This window comes from Scyliorhinus canicula, chromosome 10 (genome assembly GCF_902713615.1).
Source record: "Scyliorhinus canicula chromosome 10, sScyCan1.1, whole genome shotgun sequence".
In the NCBI taxonomy this organism is placed as follows: domain Eukaryota; kingdom Metazoa; phylum Chordata; class Chondrichthyes; order Carcharhiniformes; family Scyliorhinidae; genus Scyliorhinus; species Scyliorhinus canicula.
The window spans coordinates 91,730,816-91,751,774 of NC_052155.1; the positions used below are offsets into that span (position 1 = coordinate 91,730,816).

A 20,959-nucleotide genomic window follows, 5' to 3' on the forward strand; every position below is an offset into this window, starting at 1 on the left:
CCATACCCTGGATTAGTTGAGCATATTTAGTGTTGAGTCTACCAAAACATCCACATTACTTTCACCTTCATTCTTAGCTATTCATGACCATTCATGGAACATGTATCCCACTTATTTTTCTTTCTCACAGTTTTTGATTTGATTAATTTATTCTCACATGTACCAAAGTACAGTGGAAAGTATTTTTCTGCGGCCAAGGAAATGTACACAGTAGACAAATATATATATATATATATACAGGAAAGGGAAGATAAAGTTACCATAGTCCTAGATGACCATAGGTTGCTTTGAGGGGGGAAAGCTGACTGGTGGTGATTTAACCTGAGGATCACCACACCTCAGGCAAGGGGCAAAGTTGTGAAAAGCAGAGCTTTCATGAATAATCTATATACAGTAAATGTCATTTGATGGCATTAAATTACCTTTGTTATTATTTTGCCCACATGCTTATTTTGCTCAATTTACTGTAATTCTGAGTTCCCAATATTTAAAATAAATCAGTGTGTTAAATGCTTTCAACCATTTCTCAGAATCACTCTATATATTCTAGTCTCTAAAAGTCTGATGCTTCTTTAGCTAAGTATTGTAGATGTCCCCATATAAGTTGGCCTTTGAAGCCTCGCAAAATCCCTCCATAATGGGAGTCAACTTCTATGCCGAATAGAAAAGTGAATTGCCGCATGGTTGTGGATGGTTGCTGTTTTGAAATGTGACCAACATCCGAGAGAGAAAGAATAAATGTGTCTTAAATTCCTATACATCTTCACAATACAGCTCATATCGCCTGCTTGATCCCTTGCGTCCAGTTTTAGCACACCATTTGCGAGGTGAAATATTGAAGCCAACTACTTATGCAAGTATAGCATGTTCAGCCTGAAAATGGGTTCGGGTTTTACTCTGAGAATATGCAAAAACTTGGGAGGGATTCTCTGTTCTGCCGCACCCCCACGCCGTAGGGAAATCTGCAGGCGTGAGTGCGCTGCCGGGGAAACGGAGGATCCTGCCGAAGGAGAATCCAGCCCATGATTTTTGGGGCCAGAAAAATTGGACTGTTTTATACACCAAGTTGACTTACATGTCATGTTTTACAATTTTTCCATGAGATTTTACATATTTTCAGGGCTACCAGAATTCCTTACAAAGTTTGTTGTAGGAAAATAACAGGATTTATGTTTCTTTATAATGAACATTCACACAACTATGATGTGTTAAAAAAAATTACTTCAACATGTTTGTTCAAATTAACTTCCCGTTGTTAGATTTCTGAGTCAACTTTTTCCCAGTAAAAATTTCTGGATGCAATTTTGGCCAAATACTTTTGATGCCAAAGACTCTTAGGTGATAGATTGGGGTCGTAAACTGAAACCACTCTTTTGCCTATGTGTGTGGAAAACATCCTCTTGCTAAAGGAATTGAAGCCAGTGTTAGGAACAGCATTCAAGGTGTTTTTCACCAGCTAATTGCCATTTAAATATTTGTGGCACTCAGTCCAGAGGTTTTTGCACCTAATGCTTCCCTGTCCAAAAGTAACGCCCACGCACATATAGGGGATAGAAAAGAGGAAGATTTACAACTCTGGGCAGCAACAGTAAAAGAAACAGAGAAATGAATCAGTTCATGTGATTTCCAAAGTCTGAGAAATCAAAGTTCTCAGGGTGTTTCCTTCATGGTGGAATTCAGTCCAGATGATCTTTCGTTGGAGACAACAATATGAAATCCTGGAAACTAAGGATAGTGCAACCCAATGGGTTTTCTGTGCTTAGACCATTTGGCAGATAATGAATCGAGATTTTAAAAATTAAACAGGCTTCAAGGATTTGATATAAAGTGGCTGAATGCTTTGTTAGCCAGGAGCTGCTGGAGCTCTTTCTGGTTTGTGAAAAATCAGTAGTCTGAGCTGCAAGGGGAGAAATGTAATATAAAAATAATCCAAAAGGCTCGAAGCATGGGGTTATATGTCATGGCCCATTAATTAGTTAATTGCAGCCTCGCAAGCAGTTCCTGTGCTCCTGGTTAAAATCTATTGGGTGGGATTTACTGACCATGGCAACGGGATATTCCGGCCCCACACCGACGCAAGGGTTTCCCGCCAACAAGTAGTGCAGTCACCAGGAAATCCCGTTGACAATGGCTGGGTCAGTAAATCCCATCGGCTAGCCACCTCCATCGCCGATAAACAAGCGGTGGATTGTTCAATAAATTCCCGCCAACTGTTTCTCTTGGGAGCAAAATGGTGCCATTAACACATCTTCAGGTATAACGAGTTTTTATATCTCTATCTTTGTTATCACCCTGCCTGGAAGAGCTGGTTCATCTTGTTAGTTATCCAGTTTTATCACTATAATGTGATCTTATAATGGGGTATGGATTCCACAAGTATGGATATAGAACTCTTTTGTTCTTGCATTTCTGTTGGAACCTTCCAGAACAATCATGAGTCATGTAGCTTATAGAAGCTTATTTGTAGTTCAGAAGAGGTCCATTTAAAAATAACAAAACAAGATCAAGTTTTGATACATACAGCTTTCATTCCTTTTCATGCCATATTGACATAACAGTATTCATCGATCTCTAAGTGAGCTTCGGGGTCCCTCACATCCCCCACTCACAGGCAATGTCAACCCCCCCCTCCACACACACACACACATGGGCATTTCCCCCCCTGCCTCCCAAGTGAGGACACCCCACTATGAGGTCCCTTTTCAGGCCTTCCTGCACTCCTTTCAGGTCTCCCCCTTCCAGGACGCCCACGCTTCTGGAGGCCCCTTTATACCCTTCACCTCTTCACCCTTCATATCTCCCTCATCCCTCCTTTCATGGGCATGACCCCCCCTCAGGCCCTGACCCTTGGCAATACAACCCTGGCACCTGGGCATCCTGACACTGCCACCCTGGCAGCCATGACAGTGTTCCTGCCAGCTTAGCAATGCTCCTGCCAGCCTGACAGTGCCATGTAGGCATCTTGGCAGTGCCAGGATGTCAGTGCCAAGATGCCCAAGTGCCAGAGGAGCACCAAGGTGCCATTCTGCCCTGTCCCTGACTACCCAGGTGCCTACAATGGCCATCTTTGTGTGGGTCAGTATTAAACTGTGCCTGGCTGGGGTCTCCCTGCTGAGGCCAGTAGATACTGGGAGCCTGATAGATCCAGCATCAGCATGGTTAAGTAGGCTCTTAAACCCACTCAAACAATTGTGATACCTCACGAGACCTGGTTAGATTTCGCAAGGCTTACCGGCCTTCAAAAAACATGGGGAGGCATCTCCCGGCATCTATCAACCGTGCTGCGCATCCGTTCGGGTGGGACGCGGCTGTTAGTTGACGCCCAGTGTCACACTGTCCAAAGTGCTACCCAATGATCTGTCTGAAGAAAATTTGTAAATACTCAGTATTGGCCAAGATTGAGATAGGGGAAAGTGTAAACATAAATTGTCACAAGTAGGCTTATATGAACACTGCAATGAAGTTACTGTGAAAAGCCCCTAGTCACCACATTCCGGCGTCTGTTCGGAAATACAGAGGGAGAATTTAGAACGTCCAAATTACCTAACAGCACGTCTTTTGGGACTTGTGGGAGTAAATCGGAGCCCCCGGAGGAAACCCACGCAGACACGGGGAGAACGGCAGACTCCACACAGACAGTGACCCAAGCCGGGAATCGAACCTGGGACCCTGGAGCTGTGAAGCAACAGTGCTACAACATGCTCTATCTGTGGAATCTAAAAGACATGTATCCACAGACATGGAGTGCCACAGAGAAACCTACTACTGCACAACTTTCAGCTTAGAAATGTTCACTTATTACAGGTCCAAGATCTAAAGTCCGGGAGTCCAAATACAATCAGTCTTTCTGGGTGTCATAGATGTTCTAAAGTCCTTGCGATTGTAGGTAAACCGACATATTGTGACCTTGCACTAGTGACAATACATGGAATCAGTCAAACCCTAAACGGCAGATAAACCTCAGAAATAACTTCCTAACTGCCTCAGTTCATGACCTAACTTTCAAATATCCAGAATGTTTTAACAAAATTGGTAGTTTCAAGAGAACAGCAATATTACACTTGCAGGAGAATGCAAGTCGGATGAGTAATATGGTACGCCTTGTGCTGTGCAAATGTCAGCAGCTACAAGAAGAAATGGCGAAAGGTTCCTTGCTACAGAAACTGTGAAATATCATCAGTGACTCAATTCAACATGTTCACAGACACGTGAGACAAGTTGGCCTTACAGAGATGAGCTAGGCAACTGCTGAGAGTCATTTTTAAAGGCAGGCAGGTCATCATAGTGGAATCTTTGTGACCTGATATTCTTCAACAACTTCATCACTCATGTATGGGCATGGATTGGACAAGCAGACTCACAAGAGAAGCAGTCTATTGGCTGGGTGTGAACAATAATATTGATGTTGTCATGAGGATATGTGAGGGATGTCATGTTAGCACAAAGAACAACAGATTTCAAATGAGGTTCCTACGTGGTTAGCACTGGGACTGCGGCGCTGGGGACCCGGTTCAAATCCTGGCCCTGGGTCACTGTTGATGTGGAGTTTTCACATAATCCCCATGTCTGCGTGAGTTCCACCTCCACAACCCAAAGATGTGCAGGTTTGGTGGATTGGCCATGCTAAATTGCCCCTTAATTGGAAAAAAATAATTGGGTACTCTAAATTTATTTTTTAAAAATGAGGTTCCTACACATCCTTGGTCCAAAATCGTATCCATGGTAATGACTTCATTGTTACTGTGAACTGCTTCACCAAGTACCCCATTATTCAACAACTGCACAATACATCAAGCACACTGTTCCACAAATAAGTGCTATTTTCGGTACATTGGGTGTGCCCGGGGAGATCATTACAGATAACAATATGCAATTTTTTTGGGAAGCCGTTTTAGATATGTATGAGAAGTGGATCATACTACTTCTTCTCTTCCATACCCTAGATCAAACAGCCAAGCAGAACAAATGATTCACATGGCAAAATCCCTAATTCTCAAATGTAGACAAAGTAAGCAAGACCTATACATTGCAATGTTACATCTGAAAGTGGCACCTTTAAGTGCAAGTACTCCAACACCAGAAGGTAGACTACATAGTGGGCACCAATTTACCCATTCTACTCTCCCAGAAAATAGAACTCAACTTTTAAGAGATGATTAGCGTGCGTACTAAAAATGCAGGTACAGAATTGCCAAGTTTATAGTTGAGACAAAAGTTCACTTCTAGGATCACACAGAAGGTATATGCCAACCAGCCGAGGTGACAAAGATTTACTCAGAACCAAGGTGCTATGACGTCATTGCACACAAAGGCACAACGGTGAGGCGTAACCGAGGACAAATCAGATCCATCCCAGCTCCTCAAACACCATGCAGCCTGACAAGGTCCCAAATGCAACCAAGAACAACATTCAAGAATGACAGATAATTGAGGACCATTAAAGAAACTTCCAGATAAAGTTAGCATGGCAACATCTGAGCATACCAGCATAAATTCTATGCTTAAAATATCATAAATGCATCTTTTACAAACACTTAGATAATGGTAATTAAACATGAACATTTATTGTCAATAGATATTCTTCTTTGGAAGAGGGAAAAGTATTTTTTAAAAGAAAGGGAGATGCTGTAACATGCCTTTAAGAAGTAGAAGTACACTGGGCTAAATCCCCAGCACACTGGGCTAAATCGCTGGCTTTTAAAGCAGACCAAGGCAGGCCAGCAGCACGGTTCAATTCCCGTACCAGCCTCCCCGAACAGGCGCTGGAATGTGGCGACTAGGGGCTTTTCACAGTAACTTCATTGAAGCCTACTCGTGACAATAAACGATTTTACAGCTGCGATGGCTGAGTGGTTAACGCGTTGGACTTGAAATCGAATGGGGTTTCCTCGCGCAGGTTCGAGCCCTGCTCGTAGCGACTGAGTTGCGAAATGTTTGCTCAACTCCCCGCACAAGTCGCTGACTGAAGAATGAATCATAATTTCAGGGGCTGGTTTAGCACACCGGGCTAAATCGCTGGCTTTTAAAGCAGACCAAGGCAGGCCAGCAGCATGGTTCAATTCCCGTACCAGCCTCCCCGAACAGGCGCCGGAATGTGGCGACCAGGGGCTTTTCACAGTAACTTAATTGAAGCCTACTCGTGACAATAAGCGATTTTCATTTTCATTTCTTTTCATGTGATCATCAGAATGGAAGTGTGTCCTGTGATCCAGTCTCCTTTTTATTTTTGCCTGTGAGTAGAACAGAGTACAGCTCTGATGTCTTCAAAGCTTTGTATCTCATGCGTTAGTTTAAATAAATGAACCCACAACATGTTTATACAATCCCTTAGAAGTGATGGGTGCCATTATATCATTATAAATAGATAATCAGGATGGGCTGGACTGTTAGGCTGATTCACAATCAACAAAATGCTCAAAGTTGGGCCTTACCTAATGCAGATCTGCAGCTCTCTCAATGGAAGGGAACAGCTGACCCAGCGCTCAGTTAACTATTTTTAAACGGCCATTTTTAAATTACATCTCAATCTCTGGAGCTCACAAAGTGACCCCCGACACCCCCCTCCCAGATCGAATACACTATCCGCGCAGGACACTCGGCCCGATCACCACCATGCAACATATGCCAGCTTGGCAGTGCCAACCTTGTACCCTGGCAGTGCCCCTGCCATCCGACAGTGCCACCTGGGCACCTTGCCAGATGGTACACCTAAGCTGGTAGTGCCAAACTGGCAGTGCCAGGGTGCTCAGGTGGCACCAGCAGTGCCAAGGTACCACCCTACCCAAAGGGCATACACTGAGGGCTCTCCAAACCCCTCCGGGACCCCACGACGGCTGTTCCACCTAGTTCCCCATTTGTGGAGACAACAACAGAACCGCATTCGCCCAAGGTCTCAGAAGTGAAGGAGATATATCCCATGCATGGGGTACATAGGGAATCTGCACATTAAAGTGAGACAAGCTATCTGTTTCAAGATGCAGATTTGCTCAAAAGTGATCCAGCCCACAACGGGTAGGATTTACATTGCAATATCTTGCGTGATTGTCTTAGACCTCGCGAGGAGTTGTGAGCCGGGTATGTGGTAGTATCATAACTATCAGCATTACAAGGATTAATGTAGTTTCCCCACACTGCCCCAAGTAGCCCTCTAGAGGGAACTGCAGATACTACCATATAAAAGAGTGATGTTAGACTTTTGGGGACGAGTGTAAGTAGGAGACAGCTAGTGAAGGTCATAAGAGCAGTTAGTGTGAGAAGGTTAGATTATAGTTTATACCAGTTAGTGAGATTAGCAGACGATGTCATTGATTCTGCATTCTAAAAGGACTAAGTGTCAAAACCCAGTTTAGTAGTGTAAATAAAATCATACCTTTGTTTAAATAAAAGCTATATTGTGGTCTTTGTGGAACACTACGCCAACCATCCTAAATAAGCAACACAAAGAACACCACAGGGTAGATCCCAGGAGCGGGGTCTCCCGGCTTCTATCAGCCATGCTGTGCCGCAGCAAGCTGCTTTTCGGTGCAGCATGACCATAACATCACGCCCCATGTACTGAAGTTTATCATTGAAACTCAATTAACAAGCCATCACTGGGGCCAGGGACCAATTGTGGACAACACCTATTGGGGCAGCCATTGCTGTTAGCTGTCTCTCGATGGACTATAGAAGATACATAAAAATGGACTCCCTACTGGGATCCATTGGAATGTCACCAGGATTTAGCCAGCGCGGTGCCAGGCATTCCCAATGCGAACAAAAAGTAGCTCAAGGTAGCAAATTATCCTCAACATGCTTTCTCAATTCACTGCCCGCTGGGTGATCGCATGGCAAAGGTTCTCAGTGACTCTGAATTGTATAGAACCTTGGATACATCACACCATGAGTATTATGTACGGTTACCAATGAGGAAGGATATATTTGCCATAGAGAGAGTGAACCAGGAGCGGGCTCTCCCAGCTTCTATCAGCCATGCTGTGCCGCAGCAAGCTGCTTTCCGGGTTCTCAGTGCTGATAATATGTTACAGCAGCAGGAAGAAACATAGGGAAATAAGAGTAGGCCTTTCAGCCTCTCAAGCCTGCTCCGCCATTCAACTGGATCATGGCTGATCTTCTATCTCAATAACATTTTCCCACACTACCCGAAATCCCTTACTATGTTCAATATCTTGAAATCTATAGGTCTCCGTCTTGAATGTGCTCAGTCACTCATTCACCACAGCCCTCAGGGATAGAGAATTCCAAAGATGAACCACCCTCCGAGTGTAGAAATTTCTCCTCATCTCAGCCGCAAGTAGTCTGTATTCTGAAACTGCATCCCTTGGTTCTAGATCTCACAGGGAGGAGAAACACCCATCTTGCATCTCCCTGATTGAGCTCTGTAAGAATTTTGTATGCTTCAAAGAGATTACCTCACATTCTTCTAAACCCTAGACAACACGGGCCTTGTATCCTCAATCACTCTCACCTATTAGGACAATCTCGACATCCCAGGAAAAGTCTGGTGAACCTTCATTGCACTCCCTCCATGGCAAATATATCCTTCCTCATTGGTAACTGTACATAATACTCATGGTGTGAGGTATCCAAGGTTCTATACAATTCATAGAGTCATAGAGGTCTACAGCACAGAAAAGGCCCTTCATTCCATTGCATTTGAGCCTGTCAAAAAAAAACAGATAACTATTCTAATTGCATTTTACAGCACTTTGTCCATATCCTTGTATGACTTGGCATCGCAAGTGAACATCTAAATATTCCTTAAGTGTTGTTAGGGCCCCTGCCACCATCATTTCAGGTAGTGAATTCCAGACTCCCACCACCTACTGGGTGAAAAAGCTTTTCCTCACATCCCTTCTAAACCTCCTGCCCCTTACCTTAAATCTATTCTATAAGTCATTGATCTCTCCATTAAGGGGGCAGGTTTCTTCCTGTCTACTCTACTTATGCCCCTCATAATTTTATACATCTCAATCACATACCCCTCAGTCCCCTCTGCTCCAAGGAAAACAGCCCCAGTCCATCCAATACAAAGACATAAAATACTGGACAATCTCAGCAGGTCTGCCAGCATCTGTGGAGAGAGAAGGGAGCTAATGTTTCGAGTCTGGAAGACTTAAGAATCATCCAAACTTGAAAGATTGGCTCCCTTTTCTCTCCACAGATGCTGTCAGACCTGCTGAGATCGTCCAGTATTTTCTACTTTTGTTTCAGATTCCAGCGTCCGCAGTAATTTGCTTTTATCCCAGTCTATCCAATTTCACTTCATAAATAACACTCTCCAGCCCAGGCAACATCCCGATAAATCTTCACTGCACCCTTTGCAATGTTATCACATTAATCCTATAATGTGAATTACAGAACCGTGCACAATGCTCTAGCCTAGCAAACATTTTATATAGCACAATCTCCCTGCTCTTAACCTCTATGCCTTGGCTAAAAAAGGTCGGTATACCATATTCCTTGCTTTTTAAAAAATAAATTTAGAATACCCAATTTATTTTTCCAATTAAGGGCAATTTAGCGTGGCCAATTCACCTACCCTGCACATCTTTGGGTTGTGGGGGCGAAACCCATACAAACACGGGGAGAATGTGCAAACTCCACACGGACAGTTACCCAGAGCCGGGATCGAACCTGGGACCTCGGCGCTGTGAGGCAGCAGGGCTAACCCACTGCGCTGCCCCATATTCCTTTCCAACCACTTTATCCAACGGAGCTGCTACCTTAAGGGTCTGATGTACATGCACATCAAGGTTCCTCTAATCCTCTGTGCTTCCCAGGGTCCTGCTATTCATCATGTATTTCCTTGCCTTATGTGTCCAACATCACCTCGCATTTATCCAGATTGAATTCCATTGACCACAAATCAGCCAATTTTACCAGCTTGTCTGCATCTTCCTGTAATCTAAGGCTATCCTCCTCACTATTTACCACCCCAACTAATTACATATCATCTGCAAACTTACTGATCAATACTCCTAAATCATTTATATAAACCTCAAACAGCAGGGGTCCCAACACAGATCCCTGCGGGGCCCTACTGGACACAGGCTTCCACTCAGAAAAGCACCATCTGCTACCTGCCACTCTGCATCCAATTTGCCAAACTTCCTTGGATCCCATGAGCACTTACCTATCAGTCTCCTATGTGGAACCTTGTCAAAGGCTTGTTGAAGTCCAAGTAGACTATGTCAAAAGCATTTCCCTCATCTACACATCTGGTCACCCCTTAGGAGAATTCAGTCAAGTGGGTCAGACATTTCCTCCCCTGAACAAAACCATGCTGACTGTTCCTGATTAATCCCTGCCTCTCCAAATGCAGATTAATTCTGTCTCTCAGAATAGCTTCCAATATTTTCCCCACCACTGAGGTTAGACTGACTGGCCTGTAGTTTCCTGGTTCATCCTTTCCACCCTTCTTGAATAATAGTACCACATTGACGACCCTCCAGTCCTCTGGCACCTCTCCTGTGGCCAGAGAGAAATTGAAAATTATTGCAACACCTATTTATTTCTTCCCTTGCCTCACTCAACATCCTGGAATACAGTTAATCCGGCCCTGGGGATTTATCTACTTTGAGCCTACCAGACCACTCAGTACGTCCTTTCTATGTCACAGTGGTTAGCACTGTTGTTTCACAGTGCCAGGGACCCAGGTTTGATTTCTAGCTTGGGTCATAGTCTGTGCGGAGTCTGCATTTTCTCCCTGTGTCTGCACGTTCTCCTGGTGGGTTTCCTCTGGGTGCTCTGGTTTCCTCCCACAAGTCCTGAAAGGCGTGCTGTTAGGTAATTTGGACATTCTGGATTCTCCCTCAGTGTACTCGAACAGGCGCTGGAGTGTGCCGACAGTAACTTCATTAATATTAATGTAAGCCTACTTGTGACAATAATAAAGATTATTTTATTAATTAATTAAAGAATTAATTAAACAAAGAATTAATTTACAACCCTACCTGCATCCTCCTAATCCACACAGAAATTACCACCATGGTCCTTAATGGCCCATACTCTTTCCCTATCCTTTTCCCCTTGATATACTTGTAAAACAATTTAGGGTTTTCCTTTATTTTACCTGCCAGTGTCCTTTCATGTGTCCTTTTTGCTCTCCTAATTTCCTTTTTACGACCATTAACCTCCCTTTTTCGCTTTATGCAATACTATATGCCTCGATATCCAGGATTCACTGGACTTGTTGGTCCCACCCTTTTCTTGATTGGAACATGTTGGCCCTGTACTCTTCCTATTTTCTTCTTGAATGTGTCCCTTAGTTCTGTCACAGATTTACCTACAAGTGTCTTCTCCCAGTCCACTCTGGCCTAATCATATCTGATCTTATTAAAATGGGCTTTCTGCCAGTTTAGAACTTTGGTTTCATGTCTATCCTTGTCCTTTTCTGTAACCATTTTTAACCAAATGGAGTTATGGTCACTGTCTGCAAAATCCTCCCCCACTGATACTCCAATCACTTGTCCAACTTTGTTATCTAAGATTAAGTCCAGGACCACCCCTTCTCTTACAGGACCTTCTGGGTACTAGTTTAAAAAGTTCTCCTGGACGCATTTTATGAATTCCTCTCCCTCTAAACCTTTCACGTTCTGACTACCCCAGTTAATGTTGGGAAAGTTGAAATCTCCCACTATTGCTATCCTATTACTTTTACACCTTTCTGAAATTTGCCAACATATCTGCTCTTCTATTTCTCTCAGACCATTAGGGGGCTTATGGAACACTCTCAGTAATGTGATTGCTCCTTTTTGATTTTTAAGTTCTACCCTGGATTATTAAGCGGCCTATCCTGCCTCTCTCTCAACCTTGTCTTAGTGACAGCACTAACATCATGCCCCCATGTTTTAATCATTTGTGCCCTCACCTCATCTGTCCTGTTCATCAGACTCCTGGCATTAAACTAAATACCATCCAATCTTGCCAAACTTCGTTATGACTCAACTGGCCTATAACTTCTATACCTTCTTGACTCACTTGCTGTCTCTTTTAATTGTGACAGTGCATCTCCCCCTGCTGAACCTTTTCTCAGTGTCGCAGCCCTGCCAAGTTAGTTTAAACCCTCCCCAGCAGCACTAGCAACCTCCCTGCAAGGGCACAGGTCCCATTTCAGTTCAGGTGCAAACCATCTGCTTTGTGCAGATCCCATTGTCCCCCAAAACAGTCCTAATGTCCCAGAAATCTAAAGCCTTCCCTCCTGCACCATCTCTTCAGCCACACATTCCTCTGGACTAACCCTCTATTTCTATATTCAGGACCATATGGCACCAGAGGTAAAGGAGGGATTACTATCGCCTGGGCACTGTTTTTAAATCTACTTCCTAGCTCCCTAAATTCTGCTTTCAGGACCCCATCCCTTTTTGCAGCAAGACTTATCTATTCCTGTACTCAAGTCCCCTTGCGTTAAAGGCCATTTGCCTCCCTAATCGTTTGCTGTACCTGCATGTTGGCTTTCAGTGACTTATGAACAAGGACACCCAGAACCCTTTGGATATCAACACTTTTCTATAAAAGTGGGTAAGTTCACATTTTTTCCACGTCATATTCCATCACCAATCTTCTTGCCCACTCAGCCTGACTAAATCCCCTTGAAGCCTCTTTGCATCCTCCTCACTGCTCACATTCCCACTTGGTTTTGTGCCATCAAAAAACTTGGAAGTATTACCTTTGTTCCCCTGATCCAAATGATTGATATGGTTTGTGAATAGCTGGGTCCCAAGCACTAATCCTTGTGGTACCACACTAGTCACAGCCACCCAACTCGAGAATGACAAATTTATTCCTATCCTCTGTCTGCTCTCCAATAACCAAATCTCAATCCATTGCAGTATATTATCACCAATTCCATATGCTCTCATTTTTCTTACTCATGTCCTGTGTAGGACCTTGATGAAAGTCTTCTGAAATTCCAAGTAACACCATGTCCATTAGTTCCTCTTATCTATTCTGCCAGTGACATCCTTAAAAACAGGATTGTCAAACATGATTCTCTTGCATAAATCCCATGTTGACTTTGCTCAATCCTTCTATTGTTTTCTAAGTGTCCAGTTATCATATCCTTTATAATGGATTCTAGCATTTTCCTTATTTCTGATGTCAATAAAATAGGTCTGGGGCAGCACGGTGGCTCAGTGGGTTAACCCTGCGGCCTCACGGCGCCGAGGTCCCAGGTTCAATACCGGCTCTGGGTCACTGTCCGTGTGGAGTTTGCACATTCTCCCCGTGTTTGCGTGGGTTTCGCCCCCACAACCCAAAAAGATGTGCAGGCTAGGTGGATTGGCCATACTAAATTGCCCCTTAATTAGAAAATTTAAAAAAATAAAATAAATAAATAAAATAGGTCTGTAGTTCCCCATTTTCTTTCTACTCCCATTCTTAAATAGTGGCTTACATTTGCTGCCTTCAAATCTGCAAGAACCGTTCCAAAAATGATAGAATGTTGGAAAATGACAACCAATGCATCCATTTTATCTACAACCACCTCTTTCACACACTGGGATGTAGATCATCAGGTTCAGAGGATGTCAAATTTTAGTCCCATTAATGATTTCAGTCCTACTATTTTACTAATTCTAATTTCTTTCAGTTCCTCATTCTCGCTATTCCCTCGGGCTTACTACTTTTTTGGCACCTTGAGCAGCCTTTTTGTTGAATGGTGGCACAGCGATTAGCACTGTGCTTCACAGTTCCAGGGACCTGGGTTTGATTCCAACCTTGGGTGACTGCCTGTGTGGAGTTTCCACATTCTCCCCGTGTCTGCGTGGGTTTCCTCTGGGTGCTCCGGTTTCCTCCCACAGTCCAAGGCGTGCAGGTTAGCTGAATAGGCCATGCTAAATAGCCCCCAGGTAGGGTTACGGGAATAAGGTGGGGGATTGGGCCCAGATAATGTGCTCTTTCAGAGGGTCGGTGCAGATGCAATGGGCCAAATGGCTTCCTTCTGCACTTTGGGATTCTATGATTCTGTTCTATGATTCTCTGATCTAATATAATCTTTAACTTCTCCTGTTAGTCATGAAAGGATCAACTTTCTTGCTTGGTTTTTGAACCTCAAAGGAATGTATATTGTAAACATGTATTAGTTGTTTAAATGCTAGCCACTGTCTGTCTGCTATTATATCTTTAAATGTAATTTCCCAATCTGCCACTGCCATTTTCCCCTCATAATATTGTAGTTTCCATGTTTATACTTAAGACCTTAGGTTTATATTGAACTGCGTCACTTACAATTTTAACATAATATTCTTGCATAATAGGGTCACTCTTCCCCCAGAGGCCCACTTACAATGATGTTATCAATTATCCCTTTATCATTGCACAATACTAGATCTAAAATAGCCCATTCTCTAGTTGGTTCCTCAAAATACTGTTCTAAAAAAACATTTTGTTTACATTTCAGGAATTTGCCCTCCACAACGTTAGTGATAATTAGGTTTACCCAGTTCTATTTGGAGATCGAAGGCCCCCCCCATGATTACCGTATTACCCTTGTTGCAAGGACTTCTAATTTCCTGATTTGTATCATGCCCTTTGATATCACTATTGTTTGGTGGCCTATAAACAACATCTGCCAAAATTTGCTGATCTTGCTGTTTCTTAGCTCCATCCAAACCGATACTGCAATTGATCTTCCGATCCAAGATTCTTTCTTACCAATGTTCTGATTTCACACTTTATTAACAGCTCTATGCCACCTTGTTTTCCTTTTTGGCGATCCTGATCCATTCGGAAGACATCAGGCTGCCCTGGTAATGATACTCCCACAATGATACTATGCTTCGCAATAATTGTCTGTTACTGGGGTCTGCTTGACAATTTGATGGGACATTAAATGTGTAGAGTAAAGGGCAGCACGGTGGCGCAGTGTTTAGCATTGCTGCCTCACGGCGCCGAGATCCCAGGTTCGATCCCGGCTCTGGGTCACTGTCCGTGTGGAGTTTGCACATTCTCCCCATGTTTTCGCGGGTTTCACCCCCACAACCCAAAAGATGTGCAGGGTAGGTGGATTGGCCAGGCTAAATTGCCCTTAATTGAAAAAAATGAATTAGGTACTCTAAATTAAAAAAATAAATAAAAATAAAACTATGCGGTGTCGCAGAACCTGCATAAACATTGGCAAACCAGTTGAGTTTTTGTACAACAGCCTCTCAATTTTCATAGCCATTTTCCTCCTGTTGACCTACAAATTTCCAACTATATCAGCAGCTTTCATTGCTGCGATCCCAACTGTTATGTCAGAATCACATCAGCCAGTGCCTTCCATTACCGGCCCAATCAGAATTTGCAAGGTTAGTGGGAGAGCACCTCATTTGCACAGGGTAGGAAGACAAATAATGTACCACGTTTCTTGCATATTTGGCGTTCATTTGTCGCATGTGCCAAGAATATTTATGACAGCGCACCTGTGGGATTTGTTCAAGACATCTGCGCCTCCTATCATTGTAACCAGCCCCTGAGCTGTGCATGATACGTTTTTTTAAATTTCCTCTCTGTGAGACCAGTCTGCTTTTCTGGATGACACTCTGATACTTCTGCACTCTTAATGGGAACCATGAACACAAAGAACATCAGTTGAAGAGATGAGTACTACGATATTGTACAACACTCTTGTTTGTATGCCTTGGAAGTCGGGTTCCTGCTGAGAATGGAAAAGTATGGAATTATCCCCATGTATTCATTACTATTTTAAACTTTGGCATGGGTACTAAAAAACATTGGCGCATTGAAGGCATTGAAAAAGTAAAGGATGGTGTAAAGCAGACGGTCAGTCCACGAACTCCAATTTTGCAACCTGCCAATGCTGAATTCCACCCCCATATGGTGTGTGTGCCATCAGACAGAGCTTGCCTTCAAAACAAGGCAGATTTTCTCAGATAAATTATTTTCAATAATTCTTCAGAAAGTTAGAAAATATAGCAGATATGCAGTGAATCGAATGGACTCCTTCAATGTATTACTGAAGTATTTTTTTTACCACTGACGTAATAATCCTATCCTCCTATACATCAGAAATATAATATAAAATTGCTCATCTGTATCCAATTTACATTTCTGTGCTGCCTCTAATTTTATTAGCCAAGAACGTCAGTGATTGTCATCCAAAATATAATATATAAACTGTTAGATTAGGGTGCTCACAAAGTTTGTTCATGTCTGCTTTATATGATGTGTGTTTTGGACATCTTTTGAATACGCTCATAGCTGGGTCAATCCATTCTAATTTACTGAAGATGCAGCTTACAAATTAACAATAACTATTAGAATTATAGAGCACAGAAGGTCATTCATTCAGTCCCTCCATATGTCTGCCAAAAATAAAAATTTATATTAAACAGAATGTTTGTTTAACCATGGCAAGAAGATAAAGCAATGAGCACTTTTCTATGCCCTAGGTCATGGTGCCAACAGTTCAAAAGTGCATGTAGAGTCACTGTGGGGTCAACTGAGGAGTCCAACATTTTATATAATGGCATGTCTTGCTTTTCTTTTTCAGCTACAAATTCACACATTGGTGAATCACAAGGAAGATAGTAGAAATAGGTCAGTTTACTGAGCTGTTGATCCTCCTGGACAAGGTCTGCCAGCAGAGAAATAACCATTTGGGCATGTAATCAGCACAGTCATGTGTAAAGAGGGGGCAATTGACCACTCTTGACCACTGCTACTCAAAAATCAAGGGCGCCTATCGTTCCATCCCCCGACCGCACTTTGGGAAATCAGACCATAAGACTGTGCTCCTTCTCCCGGCTTACAAGCAGAAACTCAAGCGGGAGAATCCAGCTAAGAAGGTTGTGCAGTGCTGGTCTGAGGAGACAGAAGAGCTCTTACATGACTGCTTGGAGACAGTGGACTGGTCCATATTTAAGAACTCAGCGACTAACTTAAATGAGTATGTCACCACCGTCACAGACTTCATCAGCAAATGTGTGGACGACTGCGTGCCAAAGAAAGCAGTACGTACGTTCCCCAACCGGAAACCATGGCTCAACCGCGATATTGACTCCCTACTGAAGGACAGATCTGAGGCGTTCAAGGCAGACGACCCTGTCCTATACAAGAAATCCAGGTACGACCTCCGCAAAGCCATCCGAGATGCCAAGAGAGAATATCAAACTAAGCTAGAGTCACAGACAGACTCTCGGCGGTTGTGGCAAGGACTAAGCAACATAACGGGCTACAAAGCGAAGCTGAGCAGTATCTCTGGCAGCAGTGCACCCCTCCCCGATGAACTTAACGCATTCTATGCTCGGTTTGAGCAGGTAACCAACAACCCGCTATCGAGTGCCCCAGCAACCCATAATTCACCCATACCCACCATCACAGTTTCCGAAGTCAGATCGGCCTTCCTGAAAGTGAACCCACGGAAGGCGATGGGCCCGGACGGGATCCCTGGTCGTGCTCTCAGAACCTGCGCGGACCAGCTGGCAGAGGTTTTCACAGACATCTTTAACCTATCCCTACTCCACTCCGAGGTCCCCACCTGCTTCAAGAAGACCACCATCATACCGGTACCAAAGAAGAACCAGGCAACGTGCCTCAATGACTACCGCCCGGTGGCCCTGACGTCAGTTGTAATGAAGTGCTTTGAGAGGCTGATCATGAAGCGCATCACCTCCATACTCCCGGAACGCCTTGACCCACTTCAATTCGCATACCGTCGCAACCGGTCCACATCAGACGCCATTTCCCTGGCCCTACACTCATCCCTAGAGCATCTCGAAAACAAGGACTCCTACATCAGACTCTTATTTATTGACTACAGCTCCGCCTTCAACACCATCATCCCAGCCAAGCTCATATCAAAGCTCCAAAACCTAGGACTTGGCTCTCCACTCTGCAACTGGATCCTTGACTTTCTGACCAACAGACCACAGTCAGTAAGAATGAACACCAACACCTCCTCCACAATAGTCCTCAACACCGGTGCCCCGCAAGGCTGCGTACTTAGCCCCCTACTCTACTCCCTGTACACACACGACTGCATGGCAAAACTTGGTTCCAACTCCATCTACAAGTTTGCTGACGATACGACCATAGTGGGCCGGATCTCAAACAACGACGAGTCTGAATACAGGAGGGAGATAGAGAACTTAGTGGAGTGGTGCAACGACAACAATCTCTCCCTTAATGCCAGCAAAACTAAAGAGCTGGTCATCGACTTCAGGAAGCATAGTACTGTACACACCCCTGTCAGCATCAACGGAGCCGAGGTAGAGATGGTGAGCAGTTTCAAATTCCTAGGGGTGCACATCACCAAAAATCTATCCTGGTCCACTCATGTCGACGCTATCACCAAGAAAGCACAACAGCGCCTTTACTTCCTCAGGAAACTAAGGAAATTTGGCATGTCCACATTAACCCTTACCAACTTTTACAGATGCACTATGGAGAGCATCTTCTCGGGCTGCATCACAGCCTGGTATGGCAACTGCTCGGCCCAGGACCGCAAGGAACTTCAGAGAGTCGTGAATACCGCCCAGTCCATCACACGAACCTGCCTCCCATCCATTGATTCCATCTACACCTCCCGCTGCCGGGGGAAAGCAGGCAGCATAATCAAGGATCCCTCCCACCCGGCTTACTCACTTTTCCAACTTCTTCCATCGGGCAGGAGATTCAGAAGTCTGAGAACACGGACGAACAGACTCAAAAACAGCTTCTTCCCCACTGTCACCAGACTCCTAAATGACCCTTTTATGGACTGTCCTCATTAACACTACACCCTGTCTGCTTCATCCGATGCCAATGCTTATGTAGTTACATTGTATATCTTGTGTTGCCCTATTATGTATTCTCATGTATTTTCTTGAATTCTGTTCAATTCCCTTTTCTTCCCATGTACTGAATGATCTGTTGAGCTGCTTGCAGAAAAATACTTTTCACTGTACCTCGGTACACGTGACAATAAACAAATCCAATCCAATCCAATCCAATGGTGCTGAGTGCCACGTTTCAATTACCAAACGAATCAACCAATGTCAGAAAAAGTCACTTTGTAGACATAGCAAGAGAAGATGACTGTCACATTTTTGCTCAGGCATCATGGGACACACTCACTGCATGAACAGAATAATATGTGTGTTCATAATACATCATGGTCCAAAATCTCTCTGGCACTTCCACCTGTTTAGATCTCTTCTTGTATAAAACCTTTTGCAACTCTAAACTCTCATATGACAGGGTCCTTCCCCTACTACCTGTTTCAGAAAAGATAATCTCTCTGCTGCCACCTTTGAGATCCGCTTCATCTACTTACATTCATTTTCTGCTATTAACATTGCTCCACCAGAAACTGGCTCATAATATCCAGGAGAGACACACTGGTTGTGGTTCCCAGAAATAAGGGGATTGGCAGATTTAAAGGTTCAAGTATGGAATCATAGAATCATAGAACCCCTATAATGCAGAAGGAGGTCATTCAGCCCATCAAGACTGCACCGATCCTCTGAAAGACCAGACTACTAAGTCCACTCCCCCATCCTATCCCTGTAACCCCTTATAACCAACACATCTTTGGATACTAAGGAGCAATTGTTTATGGCCAATCCACCTACACTGCATATCTTTGGACTATGGGAGGAAACTGGAGCACCCGGAGGAAACCCATGCAGACACGGGGAGAAAGCGCAACCTTCACACAGCCTCCAAGACAGGAATTGAACCCAGATCCCTGGCCCTGTGAAGCAGCAGTGCTAACCAATGTGCCACCATGCCATCATGGAGCTGCTCGGAACATAATGCCTGCTAATGAAATGAAGTAGTTGCTGGATGTGGCCATCCCCCAGCCTTCTGCCAAGGTGGGAGGAGGGTCACCTTTTAGGTTTTCCCCCTGCCCCTGAACTCTTCCCACCAGCCAGAAAATTGAATCAGTGCAGGGAATGTCCATTAAGTCAACATTAATTGGCCACTTAAATACCTCAGTTAGGGTGAAGGCTGGTGTTCTGATTTAGACTCACCTGTCCCTTTAAAAAATTCTGGAGAGACGTGCAGGCCAGGCAACAGACCAGTGGGAAGGCCATCCAAAGACTTTTCTGGCCATCCACCTGCCTACAAACCTGATGGCAGGGGAACATAAAATTCTGCACCTAGTTCTAGGTTTGGACCAATGAACAAGTGTGTGCCATAATCTCCAAAGCTGACAACCAAGGTCAAAATAGGCATCTGAGTTGAGTTCTGTGGCGGTAGATGCAAGAAGCCTAACTTTACCTCAGTGTGAAGGTGAAGGATTACAGCAAACCATCCGATCCTCATGGAAGCGACACCTGGGAGATTGTCCCAACACTGGCCCCTGTCTGATTGACATCATCCACAAGCAAATTTCATGGATCAGGCCATCGCTGGGGACCCACAGAAGGTAAACCAGGACTTGAGGGACTGGTGAGAGTAATTAGAATCTTCATGATCAGAACAAGAGGAAACACCTTGGGCAGGAGAAGCCCATGGTATCCTTTAGGGACAGGGAGGAGCATTCTTTTTACTTGTTTGAAAAAATATAATTATTTCCCTGGGTTTCATGTAGCCAAAGTCCTCGGCTATGTTACTGGTGGGTTTGAGACCTTACAACACTTGGCCAAGTCGATAGCTACATTGGTACACAAACCTGATGATATCATTGGGACGTGACTTTGCAATTTATATTAGGTCACTGATCCGTCGGGGCTGGTGATATTCACAAGCCAAATTTCAGGTTTATTAAAATGTTGGGAAACATGTTGAGAATTGTGGCACCGACGGGGGTTAACATTTCCCAATAGTTTTGGATGAAAGTTGAAAACAGCAGTCAATATTATCTTCATAAAGTAACCTTGAAACATCTTTAATCCATTTTGGAGCTTACACTCAGTGACATCTGCAAATAATGTTCTGTTGTCAATTAGTCACTCTGAGAGTTAATGTCCAAAAGCATGAAATGGAAAACCATTTGTTCACATTAAGCCAAACATAAGTTTTCACCAAA

At 44.0% G+C, this 20,959-nt stretch overlaps 1 protein-coding gene and 1 non-coding gene across 5 annotated transcripts in view; one reads left to right on the forward strand and one right to left on the reverse strand.

Moving 5' to 3' along the window:
• Positions 1 to 20,959, reverse strand: part of alkal1 (ALK and LTK ligand 1) — a 69,474-nt gene that overhangs the window by 41,265 nt on the left and 7,250 nt on the right. The gene's annotated exons all lie outside the window — the stretch shown is intronic.
• Positions 5,836 to 5,917, forward strand: trnas-uga. The gene has a single exon. It is a non-coding gene; the product is annotated as a tRNA-Ser (tRNA).